This window comes from Melanostigma gelatinosum (assembly GCF_949748355.1).
Source record: "Melanostigma gelatinosum genome assembly, chromosome: 10".
NCBI lineage: Eukaryota > Metazoa > Chordata > Actinopteri > Perciformes > Zoarcidae > Melanostigma > Melanostigma gelatinosum.
In genome coordinates, this window is record NC_136643.1 from 6,692,471 (window position 1) to 6,702,850 (window position 10,380).

Genomic DNA, 10,380 nt, shown 5'->3' on the forward strand with positions numbered 1-10,380 from the left:
TGATTTGGATTTGTCAGGATCTTTTTGTTGCACGGTTCGAAGCGCCAAAGCGAAGAGGAGGATCCATGGCTGCCAGCATTCGGCGTGCCTCTCCTGGAGTTCGTGGAGCTATTCAGTGAGAAATCAGAAAGAGGGAAAAGGAATGAGTCAAGAGAGGAACTGCCAGCATGTTTTTCACAGAAGTAATGACACTGTATCTCACCCCTCCCCTGATGACGGAGTCGTCCTCCGTCTTCTAATGACAGCTACAGTCTTCCCTCCTCAGTTTCATCTATCCAAAACTGCAGCCTTAGCATGAAATTCTCTTTTACTTTCTCATGCCCTCAGCTCTTTTACAACCCTCACACCTCCCTCCCGCCATCTCTCTTTCTATCCGTCTCTCACGCTCTCCGGTTTTTCCTGTTTGGGGTTTATTTGACTCCTCCCTCCCACTGTGTTTTTCGGCATGTCAGAACATGCACAGGAGAGCAGAGAGAGAGAGAGAGAGAGAGAGAGAGAGAGAGAGATGGGGGGGACTCATGTGGCCGTGAGCAATTCAACAGTTGACAGGTGGGAGGGGTTACCTGGGGTCAAGGTTCAGTCACAGGGCAACACTACACCAAGTGGCAGCCACCAGTGCTGCAGAATGAAGCCAACGCAGCATTGCCAAAAACTGCAGTTCAACAAATGGCCATTTGAAGCTGGCTTCAAAAGCAAGTTAATCCCCATAGACCCCCATATTAAAATGCCCAACTTCACAGCAAATGTAAACATGTTTATAGCCTGGTCTCGAAAGCTAATATCCCCAGTCATGACAACTGTGCCGTTTAAATTAAATCAAGGTTTAAAGTTTGGCATAATTGAGGGCGTGACCGCTCTCAGGGTGCTAGCTGCTAGCTGTCTGCTCTGGGCCGCCTCAGCTCCACCTCTTTGCTCATTTGGCTTTGTCGTCACAAATACCATGATATAAAGCAACATCGTGATATTGAAGTTTTGTTTCATGAAAATCACTTTTTAATCTTTTGAGGTGTTGTTGTCATCACACCATGCCTCTGGAATTGAGTTTGACTTAATTCAGATTTACTTTTAGATAATTAAATCATGTAAAGTCTAAAGCTGAAACATTGATCATTCAAGAAAGACTTAATTGAGACACTGGATAGTCGATTTATAATATACCAAGCAAAAAAAAACAACGATTGTGGTTCCAGCTTCTCAAATGTAAATTTTACAATATTTTATTAATTAAACTCCACTAAACTTCCACTGATTGTTCAATAGTTTCATATACGGTTTGTTGTAGCTCTAGTTCAGCGGTTCCCAAACTTTTTAGGCCGCGCACCCCCTTCTACATCCCCCCCCCTTAATAAAATTTTTTTTAAAAGCAACAGAGCCTTTTAAGCCTTTATAGCCGCATAAGAATCGGACCAATGTGAGAACAGTTTGCTCGCGCGTGGCATTTGTTTACAAGATTTAGCCCGCTGTTAAATGTTGCAGTGTGAACACAAACCGAACAAAGGGGCAAGTGCAACATTGTATCATATTAACCCCTGAATCAGAACAAAGCAAACGAACTGAAGGTGTGAAAACGCCCTGAAACACCGCAACAAAGTTTCAATAACTTTCAGTTACACAAGGCGTCACTTTTAAAGAGCAATACGGATGGCGAGCACACACGCACAGGCTCAGAGGCAGATTGCATCACATTTAATTTACAATTAATGACCGACTAATGTAGCCAGGATGTCTTCGGACAAAGCATCGATGCGGCGCGACACAGTGTGGTTGGACACCGGGATCATGTCCAACTTTTTTGCTTCTTTCCCCCCAATCATACATTCCACCATCGCTTTGGCAGCTGGCAAGCACACGTCTTCGGCGATTGTGTGCGGTAGCCCCTTTCTTGCTATTGTACTGTAACTGACCAGATATGAAGCCCGTAGTGCGTTTTTTGTAGACCCAACATGAATGAGACTGCAGTTGTTTTTGGCTGTTTTGTAACTCCTCCAATTTCGATATAAACTATGTAAGGGGCTTTTGACTTGCACTGGCATGCTTGGTGTTCAGGTGGCGACGTAAATAAGAGGGCTTCAGACAGCTGTTAGCCAGAACCTCACTGCACACCACGCACTGTGGCTTTGGGGAATCTGCGTTGCCAATCCAAGTGAGGCCCAGACACAGATACTTTTCATCATTTTCCCTCTTTTTTTTCCCAGTCTGATGCTCACCCTCGTTTCCTCTTTTTTCACCTTGACTCCGCGATGGGCCGATGTGCTCCCAATTTGTCTGTGCAATCCCTTCCTCCTTTTCGGTCTCCTCCGTCTCATCTTCCTCTGACTCTGGCTCGATTTCTTCTCCCGGTCTCTCCCCAACGCACCTCTCCGTTCCCCTCGCCTCTGATTCCTCTCTCTCTCTCTGTCCCTCTCCTCTTTTACGACTGATGGCTTCAGATGTCCCACCTGACAGTTTCCCCGATTTCAGCCAGTTTAGCATATTTGCATGAATGTTGCTGAATGAATGAAGTTCGCTGTTAGCTGACGTTAGCTGCACAAGCTAGGCTGGCTAGTGTGTACGACTGGCGGCAGGTGGTAAGTCTGCCGGAAGGAGCTCAAGTGCATTTATTAAATTGTACGTTTTTCATTTTAAATCTTACAAAGGGAATTTTTATAATTCATGTTTTTATTTTGTGAAAAATCCCACTTTTTAAATTAAAATTACATTTTTTTTTATATTTAATATTATTACACCATCAGACCGCCATTACACTTTTCCTCCGGGAGGATGGCTAAACCGTTTTCAGACGAGAAATGGTTACGCCACCTAACTGCCTCTAAAACTATAAATTGTTCTAAATGGTTCTTTAAGATTTATTTGTGTACGGCTTAAAGAAATTGTTCCACATTTTGGGAACTACACTGACCTCTACTTGCTTTTTAGCCAAACTCAGATGAGAAGATTCATACCACTCTCATGTCTGTACAATAAATATGAAGCTGGAGCATGCAGCTGGTTAGCTTAGCATAAAGAGGGAAAACGGGGGGGGGGGGGGGGGGGGGCTAGCCTGAATGCGTCCAGAGGTGATCAAATGCACCTTCCAGCCCCTCTACTAACCATCTTGCTATATCTTGTTTGTTCAGTCTGTGCAAAAACAGAAGTGTATGGGTCAGACTATTTCTTAGCTGGGACCATTATCCTAGCCTGTCATAGAAGTCCCCCCCCCCCCCCTTCCAGTCTTAATGTTATCAAGGCTCTAGCTCCATACTTCATATTCACAGGAAAGGACAAAATGGATGAACTGTCGTTCGTCAACAATAAAAAGTTAGAGCACAACCCTCCCCCCAAAAACGCATAATAGGGTATATAAACAAATGTTGAACTATGCCTTTAAATGACAAGTAATTGCAGTTGGTTGCAGACCATTGTTGTTCTCAACTACAATGGCCAACGTGAAACGCAAACGGCCCTACTGTAGAAACCTGCCGATTGGCTCTGAAGCCTCTTCATAGATGTACATAGAGAACTGGTTCACGTTGGATTTGTTCATTGAGATAGTTGCTCAGTAGGGCATGAAAAATAAAGTTCCGCTAAAATTTGCCAGATCTTGTAGAGATCTAGCCCATAGAGCTAAATCACCATAGCGTTTCCTTCAAACCCTGCATCCCAGCACTCGGTCCAGTGTAGTTCTCGGGCTCATTCACATTTGTGCATTTACAACTCTAATGATTTAAACAAGGGGGATTCAACAGTTAGCACTGGAAAGACGATTCACCTCAAAACAAAATGTACTCGCTAGTTTACAAACATCTATTTCCCAAAGCAAGTCTATGGAAAAAGTCTATGTAGGCCCAATGGCATCACGTGACGGAGCCTGAAGTTGTAATTAAACGGTTTGACCACTGTGTCAAATTCGCGTCAAACTCCGGCACTCTTCCCGGGGACCTGGTACACACTCGTTATGTAGGTATAAACGACTCATTGGATGACAAAAACACAATGATTCTAATTTTCAGGAGATTATTCACAAAAGAAAACATCTTAAATATAATATTATATATGTTTGCCAATAGATCCCCATAAATGCAAGACACTGTACATAAATTAAGATATGTGTATTGCATTTATAGGTTTTAAAATTATTTTTAATCACTAGCCTATGAAAAACAAAATACATCACGAACTCTGTTGTTTCCAGCATGAACTATTAGTTTAGTGTGTCCTGCTGTGAACATTACAGCCAATCAGCTCCCTCGCTGTGACCATTCGTCTTCGCTGTCGGGCTCTACAGGTGTCTGCTTCCTCACCAACAATGAGATGACTAACGTTAGTCCCTACAGGTGTAACGTTACACCCGAATCTACGAAACTAACGTGTGTCTTTTAACCGACTCGCGTTAATCACGCGCGAGTGTTCGACGCCAATGTAAACAAAAACAAAAAAACACACAAAGCAAATAGTCCACTTTGTCTGCTTGTTTGAACAGACGGGTGGATGGTCTTACCTTACACACACGCGTGCCCCATCTCGGTCTCCCTCCTTAACCGACAAAAGCTCCGCTTCGCTGGGTTATAATCACGTGTGTCCGCTCACACAATCCTCCACACCATTACGTTGAAGGTGAAGAAGAATATATGTACATTTCAGAGTATCACTTTGGCCGTCTCTTTCTTCTTTCTCTCAGGGGTAGGGCTGCTCTCTCTCTGCCGCCGTGCGCACTGTGAAAAGGGATGTTTGAGGGGAAGAACGAAAATGAAACGGTCGCTAAAGAGACATCCCCTGCAGTCTGGTTTCACACCGACATGCTACACTGCACTACACATTCGTCTTGGTTTTACTGTAAGAGCCTAAACATGTCAGATGAAGTCAATGGTATGACGAGATGAATTGTTGGAGATAACGAATTAACAAGAAATTGACTTAGGCGGTAAAATGTACAAGATAATAGGCTAAATCAAAATTAGGAGGTAGACTTCAGTCAGTTAAGACTTTTTTAAAGTCAACAGTCGGAGGTACAAAGTCAAAATATATATATATTTTGTTAAATCTCCTAAATCTCCCGATTATGCCTAAGTATGTCATAATTGTTACAAAGTATATTAATACTTTACTTATAATCTTAGAATCTTTTTTTTTACCTTAAAGATAATATAATTGTGATTTAGCCTCTCGTGTAGACTTTTTACATTCTATTTTCAACTTACTTAGTCAAAAATACTTCAAATTCAAAAAGAATTCAGAGATAATGCATCTGAAATATGAAATTGTATGTAAAAATTCTAACTTTGAATCAAGCTGATCAGCTATTAACTTAAAATAGTATTGATTATAGTCTCTCAGGTTTTGATTGACAGTGTGTATTTTATCACACACTGTAATAAAAGTGTGTCTGAAAAGGCCTGACTGATTTTAAAGGCACAGTCCGTCATCCAAACAATGAACAAAAGCCACACCTTACAATTTAGTAAATTTACAACAACATCAATCTATTCTTATATCTATCTTATTCTGTGCTGTATGTCTGTAACCATCGGGGACAGAGTTCTCACCTTTATGTCCGTCTTTGTGTTGTCATGGCATATGGTCCTGGAGACACCTACTGTAGCGACCACAGAAGAAGTCCTGAGTACTTTGCTCGATGTGTATTTGAGATCAAAATAAAGGCCAAGTTCCAAGGTGTGGTCCGAGCAAGGGAGCCGAAAATAGGGTCTGGTGTAATTCCATTGCAACATGTTCTCAAGTCTAGATCACATTTGTATAAAAAGCAGTGAAACAGACTTTGATAATTTAAGAGTCACAAACAGCAAATTCAATGTGTTAAATTTATACTATAAAATGGACAAATTGGGTCTCCACATCTTGGAAGTATTCCTTCGGCCTTTCGTGAGTTGTCCCAGTAAGACGCCCTGAGTTCTTCCTAAAGTATCCTTCCAACAATTGCAGCAGAATCTACAGCTGACTTAGAGACATGATGTTTTTTTTCTTCTTTTTATCCGAAACCACTTAAACTCTGCTTAAATTCTGCTTCACCACGGGCCTTCAAGCTGTCCCACGAACACGACTGAACTCACAGTGAAATGAGAAATGACCTCTTCACCCTGTTAGCCAATTCTCCACATTCTGACATGCTCTTATAAACACCAAAAATGTCTTAATGGCTTTTGTCAACAACATGCGATTTACATGATAATGTCATGAATGGAGCTCATCTCTCATCCACACAAATGTATATAGAGAGAGACAAAGACACATCGTGGCACCAGATCTTTTTTTGTTTGTTTTCTGACCTCCTGCATCACTGTTTCGCTTCACAACTGCTGTGAGGATATCTCCTAAATAAACAGCACATTTGTTTCATGACTTTTTATCAATGATGATATTTCTCCAATGTGGAGGTCAGTCAGTCCGTACTATATTGACCTCTACTGGACATGTGTGGTAATGACACACTTTCGTCAAAACTGTTGAGCTGAAGTCACTTTACTTTTTTTTAAAATGTAACTTCCACAGACTATGCATTTTAATGAAGAGTTTGAAAGTGTACTTCATGAAAAAAGTGTATTTTTGAAAAATGGTTTTGGTCCCAAACAAGTCAAACATGGTGAGAGTCAAAATTTCAAAAAGCCAAAACAAATTTCAGTCAATAGATCTCGTAATTCAGATTTTGCCTAACCAAGTCACAATTTTTACATAGTTTCTTCATTTTTTACTCGGACTGTCTCCGGTGAAAAGACGTTCAAAACTGGTTTAAAATATTGACTTTTAAACCAGTTTTGAACGCCTTTTCACTGGAGACAATAGTCGTCTTTTAAATGTGTTTTCAACGGAACGATGCTGACCTGGACCAGTATATACTTTATATTGTCTGATATTGCTATAAGCCAAACAACAATGTTTTGACCGTGTTCTTATTAGACATTACTTTGTTTTACTCACGTCCTCCGCATTTAAACTGTGTACAGCCCCACTCGCTGTCTGCCGTGTATTTTATATGTAAAATGTCCTAAAACTCTTTTATAATGTTAGGCTACAGCGATAGTCCATAAAGAGTCTACTACTAACGCATGTTGCTAACGCTACTAGCTAACATGCTAACGCTACAGCTAGCAGCCTCGCCTGCATGGTGAGCATAACATGATAAGTGGGCGGGTGCGGGTGTAGGGCTTGACCATGGCCTGGAGATAGGAAGGAGCTGTTCCTTCCTATCCGACTTTGTGGATGAAAAAGAAACTCAGGGTTCAATTCTGCAGGCATCCCTTTAAATCAGGGGTGTCAAACTCATTTCCACTCTGGGGCCGCATCAGCATCACGGTCGCCCTCAAAGGGCCGGTTGTAAATGTAAGATGGTGTAAATGTAACTTCTCCTAATATATTTAGTTTAGTTTCCCGGGATATCTGTGACTTCCACAACACCTACTAAGCAGAAATAGGTTCTTTTTTCCATGGTTAATGGCGGACAGTTGAACGGCTTTCAGGGCGATAAGCCACGCCCCCTCTCCGGCGCGTCCACTGCGAATGAACACAAATAGCCCCCGGCGAGACCGGCGGCGTGAATGGTCAACTTAAATGCTTAAACAACTAACTTCTCGCCTCAAAACATCCTAAAATTATTTTCTGTGACTTAACAACAGTAGTATTTTGAAAGTTTCAACTTCCAGTTGTGTGATTTCTCCTCCGCCATTGTTTACTGTTGCTGGTACAAAATGCATTCTGGGATATTTGGCTGTCCCAAGTACAGACAAGTCACCTCCGATGCATCCCCGGTAAAATGGGCGGAGCCACATCCGGGCATTAGGACCGTGCTTGGCTCGATGTGAACTTTGAATTGGAACAGTACTTGGGCACTGATGACATTTCACAAGTCCACGAGTTCACAAGTGCAGAGAAGTACGCATGTTGAGAAAGGCACGATCACTTGTTGGAAATCCTCTTTATGGGTTGTTGCATCTCCTGTCCACCTGTTGTGATAGTTTTAATGTCGGCACACATGCTATCTCATCACTTCGACTTTCTATCTCATAATTTCGACCATGGGGATATTTTTATTTTCACATCTAACTTTAAATTTTTTACAAAATTTTTTTTTTTTTTTTTTTTTTTTTTTGGCTGGCGGATTCGCGGGCCACATTAAATGACGCAGTGGGCCGGATCCGGCCCGCGGGCCGTATGTTTGACACCCCTGCTTTAAATGCTTCCTTAAAATCCCCCCCAGTGAGAGTTGATCTGTTTCTGCCCTCTAGGTTTATCTCTGTATCGTGAATTTCAAAACAACGCTTGAAATGTTCTGTATGTTCTCATAAAACATTTGAAATTCATGTATTGTTCTAAAATATTTAAAAAGAATACATGCAGAATATTAAAATGTAAAGAGAGGATTTCTGGGTGGGTTTAATATAAATAATAGTTCTGGCTTTGATGATCAGTCAGTCTCTTCTACACTGCACACCAACACATTGCCTTTTTAAAAACAGTAGGAAAGTTTATCCTTTGGGATTCAGATATATTTGATGCTAAACCTATAATTATTTGCATTTAGCCAAAATTACTAACACTATTTTAAAATGTGACAACAACACGGTTCACACTGGAAATCAATGCTGCTCAAACAGCTGCGGTATCTTCAGGAAAGTGCTTGAGTTTGAATGTGCACGAATATAAAATGAAGTATAAAATGAAGTGTGAATGTATAAGGTGATAATGTCCTTTAAGGGGTGTAAGATACACATACACTATCACGGTGAAAAGGAAACCTTCTCATGTCTGTGATTCTCTGCTGCCTCACTCACTTTCCTGGAAGCCTGTTTGGAGCAGTGGGATGGCAGGTGTAGAGCTTCCTGGGGCACAGCTCTGGGGCATGTCAAACATAATCTCCTTGATTTGTCCTCTCATCCTCCTTTGGCACCCAAACTTGACACTGCCTCCGTTAATTGTGCTGTCATATGAACAGTTCCTGCAGCCCTGTTGCATTACGCAGCAACAACCAGAGATGAAGACCTGAATCACTGTGACTTGGACTTGAGTCACTGCTATGATGACTTGCAACTTGACTTAACAGAAAATACATGACTTGAGGCTCGACTTGGACTTAGAAGTTAAAGACCAGTGACTAGACTTGGGACATGGTGACTCAAATAACTTGTCTGTGTTCATTTTTTGTACAAGAAATTATGAAATGAAGAATCTTAATGTGACTTGACTTGGGTCTGGACTTGCTTTAACGAGTGACTTGACTCGACTCGACTTGACCAAGAAAAAAATGACTTCGGACTTGCTTGAGACTTGTCTAGCGATGACAAAATGCAAAAACAAAAGTTATATTTTAAGCCCCTAAAAACATTGAGACCCACCATTAGAGGCTCCATCAATGTAAATGAGCATTTAACCCACAGGACTATATTTTAGATGCAGTATCAAGTTGACTTTTTTTGCGGGAAAAGTGTAAAAGGGTAAAGAAGACATCTGGAGCAATAATGGGGCCTTAAAATCAAGACATCTTGGGTTTGAACAGTTCAAAGCGTCATCTGATTGGACAGTAAGAGGAAAATCAGAATGCAAGGTTTTATTTTCAGTCTTTAGAAGTTCAAAAAAAATTGCAGTCATATGCTTTTAAACTCTCAATACATTCTCAAATTATAAGCTGGGGAAAGTGCTTTGAAACATTGCTGCTGTTCATGAATTGCATCTTGTGATGCAAAAAGGAATAGAAGATGTGGAATTAGAGTAATTTTCCTGGCCTGAAGCCCATGTATCAGGAGAATTGATGGAGAGCATTCATAATCATTTTGACATCCACTCTAGGAGATATTTCTCACCATGAATGATAACATTTAAAACTTTCTTTTTATTTCAGTTGTCAGAGCCTTGAGAACGACGCTGTTGCAGTGAACGAAAAGGGAGCCTGCATATTTTTCCCAAGGGTAGGTCCCTTCATGTTGAGGAATTATGAGTAGGATTCTTCTCATGATCTCTTTATCATGGGAAGTGTCCTTTATGTCTTCATAACGAATCACACTGTTAGAAAAATTCACTCGAGACTGGTGTAAAAATCATTAATCATTGGACATTTATTCTTTGCAAAGAAGGAGGCAGGGTTGATTCACATACAGAATGTACATCAAGACCGCTCGAAGATCTGTCTCCGAGTCTCTGGTATTTATACTAAGTAAACAACATGCAGTGGGCTGGCACAGGGTAACACGCACACATTTTGTGTTTCACACAGGCGTCTACGTATCTGGACACTTTAACAATTTGTTCTAGTACAAAGGTCACTTTCTCGTAAATCATGGTCGCAAATGAGCCCTGCGTAAGTATTGACGCTTTCAACAAGTTTATTATCATTCTTATTGGACAAACAGCTGAAGTGTTCTTTCGGCAATCAACTGCTTCTTAATAGACTAAACATTT